This window comes from Aegilops tauschii, chromosome 2 (genome assembly GCF_002575655.3).
Source record: "Aegilops tauschii subsp. strangulata cultivar AL8/78 chromosome 2, Aet v6.0, whole genome shotgun sequence".
NCBI classification, from domain to species: domain Eukaryota; kingdom Viridiplantae; phylum Streptophyta; class Magnoliopsida; order Poales; family Poaceae; genus Aegilops; species Aegilops tauschii.
Window position 1 is genome coordinate 493,988,957 of NC_053036.3, and position 11,358 is coordinate 494,000,314.

Genomic DNA, 11,358 nt, shown 5'->3' on the forward strand with positions numbered 1-11,358 from the left:
AGCAGCAGTTAAAGGGAAATGGAAAGTTGACTTGGAAGGCTATGCTCAATTTAGTGCTCAAGAAATTCACTCTGGTTATTTGAACCGTCTTCACACCAGCGTGACTTCGAAGCTGGCTTGGTCAATCTAATGAAGGAGCGCTTTGAGGTAATCCAGCACAATCCTCTTCATAAATATACCTCTATCAGCCGCCAAGTCTATAGAATATAATAGAATTGAATATACTATAGACTTTTAGATAATCATAAATGAATGAAGATCAAAACTAGTAGCCCCCAAGGGCCGGCTTAAATTATCAAGTTAAGCCGAGACTTCAAATAAAAGTGATTAACTTTGCCCCTGTAGCCCCCAAGGGCCGGTTTAATCAGCATGAATAAACTGGTACTTATCACCATGGATGAAAATAACATCCAAGTATGTAGCCTTTATAAGCCGGATCACATTATTTTGCCCGGGTCATCATAGAAACTTGTCTTGAAAAAAGAGCAATAGGCATTAGCTCCCAAGTGCCAAGCAAAATACTTGTATTGTGCTTGGGACTTCAAAAATAATCATGATCATAATACCTTCCATGTTATTCATGTCGCAGGCGAAACTAAATGAGAAGGGATCCCAAGTCAAAGATCTGAGGGCCAACATTCAAACTCAACAATCTGAGACTTCAAAAGCCAAATCAGAGGTGAAGACTGCATTGGAAAACATTGAGCAGTTGAAACAGAGCTTCAGTACTGATAGAACCGGCTGGGAGACCGAGAAGGCAGCTTTACTAAAAAGAGCAGAGGATGCCGAAGCAGCCCTTAAACCGGTAACTGACGAGTTGTCCGGTTTAAAGCATCAAATCAACAGCATGACATCGGCCATCTTCGGTAAGTAACAAAAAATACTTTCCTTTGCACCAACAGTATATCATAATCATCTACCAGTTTACCAATAATTTTACTAATGTAGGCTCCCGAAGCACCAAGTTGGGTTTAGACATGTGCATCAAGCTCAAGGCTGTCTATACTCTGGTAGAGCAGCTATACACTGGTGCTCAACGGACAATCTGTGCTGCTATTCATAAGAAACAGCCGCCCTTCCTCATCAAAGAAACACTTGAAAAGCTATCGGTGCTGCCCCAAAGGATTGAGGATTTAAAGTGATCAGCTGCCAGAGCCGGCGCATGCCCTAAGCCGGGCAAAGGCATGGCAAGCAGAATGGGTCTCCCTTCAGCGCTGATGACTTTGCAAAAATAGCAAGGGAAATGCGTCTAGTAGCAAGCAAACTGGCTGAAGACACAGACCTATCCCAATATCAGGCAACTTATGATGCTGATAACAAGAAGGTGAAGGCGCCGGTTCATCAGGAGGTGGATCTCATCCCGCCGACTCGTAAGCATACCTTCGCTTCTGACATTGATCCATCAAATCTTATAGACGATGAGGCTGTGTTTAGAGCTTTGACCGGTATCAATTGGGCCACGCCTGACTTCCAGCAAATGGGTAATCAAGAAGAAGAAGAAGCGCAGGATGACCCGGAGGCTTCGACCCGCCAAGACTAGAAGTCTTAATTCATGAGCCGGTTTACCAGTCATAGCATTTGGATGCTATGTCTCAAAAAACACTTATCCTTTTGGGCCATCAGATGCCTTGAAATAGGCTAGTTAAACAACCCTGATCTGTCACGCCATCATGCGTGTTTATTTGCATAACACTGCCGATCCATCATTTGAAGATCTGCCACTTATGATTATAATACCATCAATTATGCAGACCATGCCTATCATTTTTTCCTGCACATAAGCAGATAACATGTGCCCTGGCAGTTTACCCCAGGGCGGGTCACAATACCCCATATAAAAAACCACTGATGACTAAATAGTCCATAACCAGGGCCGGTTCATCAAAACCTCATATAATCACAACAAAATAAATATCATACCTGTGATATTTGTTCACACTGTCGGCTTATCATACGTTGTGCAGTAAGGGTAACAACCCAAAGAATGAGAGCACAATGCCCTCTTCAATTTATTCATACTGTCGGCTTATCACGCCATATGCAGCAATGGGTAACATCCCAAAGCTTAGAGCACAGCACTCTAAGCACATAATTACACTGGTGACTTAAAGTCCAAAACCAGGCCGGGTTAATAAAACTCCGGATATATTCCTATATGAACCATAAGGCGACGTGGCCCTAATCAGTTTTCAACCATGTATCAACATGGCACAAAAGATGAACCTCAAAAAAATGTTTAAATCAAATATAAATCAGAAAAAACAGAAAACAAGGCTTTCATAGGCTGCCAAACCTCAATGTCAAGTGTTATTCAAGGGCCACGCAGCCGCTGAGTTAAACCTTAATTCAAACCCGTAAGCCGGACCTCACATGACCAATCGCCGTTTTAACTTTCACTAATTCAGGGTCTTTACAAGATTGATTGTCAAGAGTACGGCGAGTCATTCCAAGATTACCTGGCCGGAGTGGCAGCAGGATAACCCAGATTTTTTTGGTGAATACACCTGGCGTCCAAGCCTATTACAAGGGTCAACAATGCTCTGTTCATTAATAAGGAGCCCCCAAGTAATATTGCATTCCAGGCGTATAAGCCGGATCAGTAGGGTAGTCATAGCTATGCTCAATGAGCAGGAAGCCCCCAAGTATTTTGTAATCATGGCGTACAAGCCGGATCAAGAGGGTAATCATAGCTATGCTCAATAAGCAGGAAGCACCCAAGTGATCGAATGAAGTGACAATAAAGACTCATATTCTCAGAAATGAAACGACAGAGGCCCTGAATTATCAGGGATGCCGGCTTTATTATACTGATGACCCACAAGTATAGGGGATCTATCGTAGTCCTTTTGATACGTAAGAGTGTCGAACCCAACGACGAGCAAAAGGAAATGACAAGCAGTTTTCAGTAAGGTATTTTCTGCAAGCACTGAAATTATCAGTAACAAATAGTTTTGTGATAAGGTAATTCGTAACGGGTAAAAAGTAACAAAAGTAAACAAGGTGCAGCAAGGTGGCCCAATCCGTTTTGTAGCAAAGGACAAGCCTGGACAAACTCTTATAGAAAGGAAAGCGCTCCCGAGGACACATGGGAATTATCGTCAAGCTAGTTTTCATCATGCTCATATGATTCACGTTCGTTACTTTGATAATTTGATATGTGGGTGGACCGGTGCTTGGGTACTGCCCTTCCTTGGACAAGCATCCCACTTATGATTAACCCCCCTCGCAAGCATCCGCAACTACGAAAGAAGAATTAAGGTAAACCTAACCATAGCATGAAACATATGGATCCAAATCAGTCCCTTACGAAGCAACGCATAAACTACGATTTAAGCTTCTGTCACTCTAGCAACCCATCATCTACTTATTACTTCCCAATGCCTTCCCCTAGGCCCAAACAATGGTGAAGTGTCATGTAGTCGACGTTCACATAACGCCACTAGAGGAAAGACAACATACATCTCATCAAAATATCGAACGAATACCAAATTCACATGAATACTTATAACAAGACTTCTCCCATGTCCTCAGGAACAAACGTAACTACTCACAAATCATATTCATGTTCATAATCAGAGGGGTATTAATGTGCATAAAGGATCTGAACATATAATCTTCCATCGAATAAACCAACTAGCATCAACTACAAGGAGTAATCAACACTACTAGCAACCCACAGGTACCAATCTGAGGTTTTGAGACAAAGATCGGATACAAGAGATGAACTAGGGTTTGAGAGGAGATGGTGCTGCTGAAGATGTTGATGGAGATTGACCCCCTCCCGATGAGAGGATCGATGGTGATGACGATGGTGACGATTTCCCCCTCCCGGAGGGATGTTTCCCTGGCAGAACAGCTCCATCGGAGCCCTAGATTGGTTCCGCCAAGGTTCCGCCTCGAGACGGCGGCGCTTCATCCTGAAAGCTTCCTTCTGATTTTTTCCAGGGCAAAAGATACCTTATACCAGAAGATGGGCATCGAGGGGCTTCCAGGTGGCCCACGAGGCAGGGGGCGCGCCCTCCACCCTCGTGGACGGTGGGTGGCCCCCCTCTGGTGCTTTATTTGCCCAATATTTTTAATATATTACAAAACTGACCTTCGTGGAGTTTCAGGACTTTTGGAGTTGTGCAGAATAGGTCTCTAATATTTGCTCCTTTTCCAGCCCAGAATTCCTGCTGCCGGCATTCTCCCTCTTCATGTAAACCTTGTAAAATAAGAGAGAAAAGGCATAATTATTGCGACATAATGTGTAATAGTAGCCCACAATGCAATAAATATCGATATAAAAGCATGATGCAAAATGGACGTATCAACTCCCCCAAGCTTAGACCTCGCTTGTCCTCAAGCGGAAGCCGATATCGAAAAATATGTCCACATGTTTAGAGATAGAGGTGTCGATAAGATAAAATACGGACATGAGGGCATCATGATCATTCTTAGAATAGCAACATATATATATTGTCATATGATTTCTTATGCTGAAGTAACAATCTATTCACAATGTAAGGTATGAATCAGAAACTTCATTAAAAACTAACAAACTATGATCTCAGTCATTGAAGCAATTGCAATTTATCATAACATCGGAAAGAGTCAATATAAGAGCTTTTCAGCAAGTCCACATACTCAACTATCATTTAGTCTTTCACAATTGCTAACACTCACGCAATACTTATGGGTATGAAGTCTTAATTGGACACAGAGAAAGATAGGGGCTTATAGTTTTGCCTCCCAACCTTTTACCTCAAGGGTAACGTCAACATAATGCTTTATGAAAACCCACATCCAATTGGATATATACATCAGGATCTTTCCAACACATAATGCTTGCCAAAGGATAAAGTGTAAAAGGGAAAAGTGAAGATCACCATGACTCTTGTATAAGGTATAAGACAAAAATAAAAGATAGGCCCTTCGCAGAGGGAAGCAGAGGTTGTCATGTGCTTTTATGGTTGGATGCACAAAATCTTATTGCAAAAGAACGTCACTTTATATTGCCACTTGGGATAGGGACCTTTATTATGTAGTCTGTCGCTTTTATTTCTTCCATATCACAAGCTCGTATAAAGCTTATTTTCTCCACACTAATAGACCATACATGTTTAGAGAGCAATTTTTATTGCTTGCAACAATGACAACTTACTTGAAGGATCTTACTCAATCCAAAGGTAGATATGGTGGACTCTCATGGCAAAACTAGGTTTAAGGATATTTGGAAGCACAAGTAGTATCTCTACTTGGTGCAAAGAATTTGGCTAGCATGAGGGGGAAAGGCAAGCTCAACATGTTGGATAATCCATGACAATATAATTTATTTCGGATATAAGAAAACATAACCCATTATGTTGTCTTCCTTGTCCAACATCAACTTTTTATCATGTCATATTTTAATGAGTGCTCACAATCATAAAAGATGTCCAAGATAGTATATTTATACGTGAAAACCTCTCTTTCTTTATTACTTCCTATTAATTGCAACGATGACCAAAACTATGTTTGTAAACTCTCAACAACTTTTATTCATCATACTCTTTATATGTGAAGTCATTACTCTCCATAAGATCAATATGATCTCTTTATTTCTTTTTATTCTTCCCTTTTTTCTGTTATTCCCTCAAGATCATAGCAAGATAATTAAGCCATCGACTCAAGACTAATCTTTATTATATATAGCTCACGGACTCGATTACCTGGATAAGGATCAACACAAAAACTCAAAGCTAGATCAAACTAAACTTTATTCTACTAGATCAAGATATAACCAAAAGGATCGAATTAAGAAAAACGGCAAAGATAGAAGTGTGATGGTGATACGATACCGGGGCACCTCCCCCAAGCTTGGCAGTTGCCAAGGGGAGTGCCCATGTATTTATGTCTCTTTCTTCAGAGGTGGTGATGATGGAGTTGTTGATGATATAGGCTTGTCGTCCATCTTCCAAGGCATAGGCTCACCATCATAGAAGGATGATCGAGTCTCCGAGATCCTCAAATCTGCAGCCAAACTCATCCTCTTGAACCTATATTCATACTCACAGTTTTGGTTTTGCAGGTCATAGATCTGGGCTTGGAAGTGCTCGATTTTCCCGTGAAGCTTGGAGATGGTCTCCCCAATGTTCTTGGCATCCAGCTTGTGGTTGTTGGTGAACTCCGCGATCATCATGTGGTTGGCGTTGAGTCCGCATTCCACCATCCCCTGGCACTTCAAAACTTGTTGCTCCATTGCTTCGAGTCTTGTCTCCACGCTTCCGGTCCTCCTTGGTCCCCCAACATCGCGGATGTGCAGCACCCCCTCACGCATCTCAATGGTTTGAGGGTGTTGCAGCACCTCCGCGAGGTAGGGGTTGATGACCTTCTCGAAAAATTTGTCCTTGGGGGCGCTTGAAGACGTCATGGTGATCTAGATCTGTCAGAAAAACAGGTTGAAACAAAATCAGAGGATTTTGTCGTGGTACCGTGGTCAAAACCTTCGGGAGATTATATAATAAATTTTTACCGACCAAAAGAAGTATCGTGCAAGAAAATGGAGTCCGGAGGGCACACGAGGTGCCCACGAGGCAGGGGGCGTGCCCAGGGGGTAGGGCGCGCCCTCCACCCCCGTGGATGCCTCGTGTCCCTTTCGGACTAATTCTTATTTTCTATTTTCTTAAATATTCCAAAACGGAGAGAAATTGCTATTAGAACTGTTTTGGAGTCGGTTTACTTACCGTACCACATACCTATTCCTTTTCGGAGTTTGAAACGTTTTGGAAAGTGTCCCTTATGTACTCCGGGGTTACGGTGTCAATAACATTGGTTTCAACATTTATGGGATTACCTGAGATATAATGTTTGATTCTTTGACCGTTCACCACCTTTGGATTTATGCCTTCGAAGTTGTTGATTTTTATGGCACCGGAACGATAAACCTCCTCGATAACGTAAGGACCTTTCCATTTAGAGAGGATTTTTCCTGCAAAAAATCTTAAACGAGAGTTGTATAACAAAACATAATCACCTACATTAAACTCATGCTTTTGTATCCTTTTGTCATGCCATCTTTTAACTTTTTCTTTAAACAGTTTGGCATTCTCGTAGGCCTGGGTTCTCCACTCATCAAGTGAGCTAATGCCAAATAGTCTCTTCTCACCAGCAAGTTTGAAATCATAATTGAGCTCTTTAATAGCCCAATATTGTGACGCCCCCGATTCAATCGTACACTAATCATACATGTAAACGTGTACGATCAAGATCAGGAACTCACGGGAAGATATCACAACACAACTCTAGACACAAATAAAATAATACAAGCTTCATATTACAAGCCAGGGGCCTCGAGGGCTCGAATACAAGCTCGATACACAAGCGTCAGCGGAAGCAACAATATCTGAGTACAGACATAAGTTAAACAAGGATGCCTTAAGAAGGCTAGCACAAACATCAACGATCGAAGAGGCAAGGCATCCTGCCTGGGACCTTCTAGCTACTCCTGATCTTCAGCGGCCTCCATGTAGTAGCATCCGTCGGCGGTGGCATCTGGCTCTAAGGATCCACCATCTGGTTGCATCAATCGGAAAGAAGAAGGAAGGGGGAAAAGGGGTAGCAAAGCAACCGTGAGTACTCATCCAAAGTACTCGTAAGCATCAGATCTATACTAAGTATGCATTGGTATCAAATGGAAGGGCTATATCTGTGGACTGAACTGCAAAATGCTAGAATAGAGGGGAAGGCCTAGCCTATCGAAGACTAGCATCTTCGAGCAGCTCCAAGCATCTTGCAGCATGTAGAAGAGTAAAGAATAGCAGTTTATAATTATCAAACATGTTGTAACATTAATGCCCAGAGATCCTTCCTTGACTCCCTGCGAGAAAGCAATCCCGGAGCCACATATCCATCACATATCTCAAGTATCCATTTCTAGTTGTATAAGATCAGGATACAAGTCTGAACGTCCATTACCGAGGACACGGTATTCGAATATATATCTTCCCTGCAGGGGTGCACCACGTTACCCAACACGTTCGATCATTCTGGCCGGACACACCTTTCTGGGGTCAATGCCCGGCCTCGGAAGATCAACACGTCGCAGCCCTACCTAGGCTCAGCAGAGAGGTCCCCGCCGGTCTACATCCTAAGCACCCCGGGGTCTTGGGCCCATCGCCCGTTGCACTCCGGGTCGTTGCGAGCAGGGTGGATACCAGCACCGCCTCGGATGGCCAGCACGATCCGACCGTGCCGCAATACTGAACTGGACGTCTCACAAAGCTTCGGCTGATACTGCGACGTCGAGGCACATAACTATTCTCGCGTGGTGGTTAGTGCGTAAAGGCCAAAGGCCAACTCAGAACAAATACCCAAACCTGTTAGTGCATTATTAAAAGAAGTGACGGCTGTCGGGACAAGTCCAGAGCTATCACCCCCTCTTAGGTGATACCGCTAAACAGCCAGCCGCCACCGTCACATCGCACGGGTGCTCTCCGGGCCCGCCCGGCTTTCACAACGATCTCAAGTAAAGTCAAGGTAACTGTGTGTCCAGACATCAAGGGGAAAACCCGAGGAATCACCCCCGGTGGATTCCACTCAATGTAATCATCAAGGTGAACGTAAGAGGGACCACCCTCAAGGTTCACACTTAAGGTGTTGCACGACAGAGCCGTATCGGGAATGGTGAAAGAGGAAATCACCCTCGATGACCACGACCGAATAGCTACACTACAGAATTATCATCAGGAGTGCGTTATGAGGGATCATCCTCGGCACTCGATAGTAGCTTTGCAGAGTCGAGCAACAAAAGGGGCGTGATGTGATGTGAGGTGTCGGGCTCTGGTCGTCGATCACATTGATCGAGTCATCGATGATGAAGCAGGGGCAACAAGGACAAGGTGGGGGTCACTGATGGATCACTAACCAATCTATACTAAGCAGTTTAGGATAAGCAGGTAGGTAACAATAGTAGGTACAAAAGCAGGCTATGCATCAGAATAGGAGCAATCAATTATAGTAGCAAAATCTAATGCAAGCATGAGAGAATGGAATGCGCGATATCGGGATGATCAAAGGGGGGGCTTGCCTGGAAGATCCGTTGGAAGGGAAGAAATGTCGTCGGTGACGTAGACGATCACAGGGGCATCACCCACGGTCTCGGGGTCTACCGGAAAGAAGAGGGGGGGGGGGGAGAAACAGTAAATGCACGCAAACATATGGATAACAAGACAATAAGCGGTGCTAGAGGCGTTCTAACGCAGTGCTACGCGATACCGATAGAGGGGGATAACATCCGGGAAAGTTTTCCCGGTTCCGGACGTTTGTCAGACAGATGAACCGAGGGAAAAGGTTCGACATTTTCTATGATAGATACATGTAGCGGGCGAATGGACCGCGTATTCGGATTCGTTTCATCGTTCTGAGCAACTTTCACGTACAAAGTTTTTCGATCCGAGTTATGGGTTAATTTACATAATTTTTCAAAGTTTTAATAATATTGTAGATTTTCTAAATTACTTTTAATTCGAATTGACCAAGTCAATTTGACTAGTCAACATGTCATGGACTATTTACCTAAACAATTAAATAAACCTAACTTATTTAATGAGGGCCTTCGTGTCATCTACTACTAGACTAACTTAGCACTAATTAATATAACTAGCTAAACCTAGTACTAACAAGGGCCGGCCACTACTGGGCAGAACCCAGCCGGCCACACGCACAGCGCGCACACACAACACGCAAAGCTAGAGAATAAATATGTTCTCTGTTTAACAGAAGATAGCAATTTATGATTTTCATAGGATGTAATCCATGCATCAAGTGAATTTGGTCCAATGGAAACATTTGAACCTTGTCAAGTGTACTACCTATTCATATTATTTTTACACATATTAAAAACTGTTTAACCGCTGATTAGAGGCTGTTTAGGGGCTTAGTCGACGTAGAAATTAAAAAGCTAACTATGCAGCACCAACAGTACTAGCATCAGTACAGGCAGAGCAACGGTGGGCAGCGGCGTGGTGCGGGCGCGGCCAAGCGCTGGAGGGCGCGGGCGGGCGCGCGGCCGGCGCGGGGCACGCAAGGGCAGCGACCGGAGGCGAGGCAGGACGAGGCCCGAACGCGGCATCGCGAGCGACTGCAGGGCCTGGCGACGGCAGCAGCAAAGTAGCAGCTGCATCAGCACAACAGCAGGCAGGGGAGGCGGCTGGACATGCGCGGGGCGAGCAGGGGACCCCGGGCGGGCGCGACTAGCGCGGGGTCAAGGAGCCGCGGGCGCGTGACCAGGGCATGGGGAGCACGGCAGAGCACGCGTGGGAGCGAGGCGGGCTCAGACGCGCGAGCGCAGGCGCACAGGAGCGGACGGAGAGGTCCGGGCGGTGGCGACGTCCTACGGCGACGAGAAGAAATAAAGGGAGAAGGGGGAATGAACGGCGGCTCACAGCGGTGCCGCGGAGAAGCATGGGGAGGCCGGAGAGGACGCGGCGCGGTAGATCGACGACGAGGTCGCGGTGGCCGGGGCGGAGAAGAGTAGGTCGAAGGAGACGTTCGGTGGTTCCCCCGCCTTGATCCAGGGGCGCAAGCGACGTGGTTGAAGAGGAGGGTCCTCCTGGACACCTCGGGTCGGCAAGGCCTGGCCGGTGGCCATGGCTATGGTGAGCGGTGGCGGCAGCTTTGCTCGGGGAAGGAGGAAGCGGCGCGAGTGGGGGAAGGGGAGTAGGGCTAGGGTTTGACAGGGAGAGAGAGGAGGGGAAGGTGGAGTTGATGAGAGCGGACGAGGGAATCGAGGGGGCGAGGGGGGTCCTTATCCCCTCCCCGTCGGCGCCAGCGAGGCGGTCGGGGACGACCCGCCCCTGTAGCGACCGCGCCAGGGGAACAGGAGGAGTAGGCGACCGGTGGGGGCTAGGTGGGCCAAGGCCCAGGGGATTTTCTTATTATTATTATTTTATCTCTTGTCTTTTTTTTAAGTTTCACATTATTTTAGTTTAGTTAAAATACAAAAGTAGTTTCTAAATTAGTACTACCAGTTATACCTCTGCCACAAAAAGTTTGATATTCGAATAAATTACTTTGATATCCTAGAAATTATAAAAGGCATTTGTTTAATTATTTTAGCTACTGTTTTATTTATTTTAGTGCACTAAAACACTTTAAAAAAATATCGGTTCACCACCACAATTACTTACGGAATATTTGCCACAGTTTGTAGATTTTAGTTTTGACATTTGAGAACTTTTATTTTTGACTTTAAATTAAATTTGAATTTTCAACCGGTTTCAAATCAACGAGAGTTTAGCAACAGTAACAATGGTGACGTGGCCTCATTAACAGAGGATTACTGTAGCTTAAATATTCGAGCGTTACAAATATGCCTTATGTTCTAGTTCGAGAGGTAAA

The 11,358-nt window shown here is 45.0% G+C and overlaps 1 long non-coding RNA gene across 1 annotated transcript; it reads right to left on the reverse strand.

The window, feature by feature from the left end:
- Positions 1–5,642: 5,642 nt before the first annotated feature.
- Positions 5,643–10,822, reverse strand: LOC141041739 (uncharacterized). Its single transcript, XR_012203160.1, has 4 exons — positions 10,404–10,822; positions 9,047–9,124; positions 6,815–7,533; positions 5,643–6,403 (listed from the first exon to the last, which is right to left on the reverse strand). It is a non-coding gene; the product is annotated as an uncharacterized lncRNA (long non-coding RNA).
- Between the last annotated feature and the right edge of the window lie 536 nt (positions 10,823–11,358).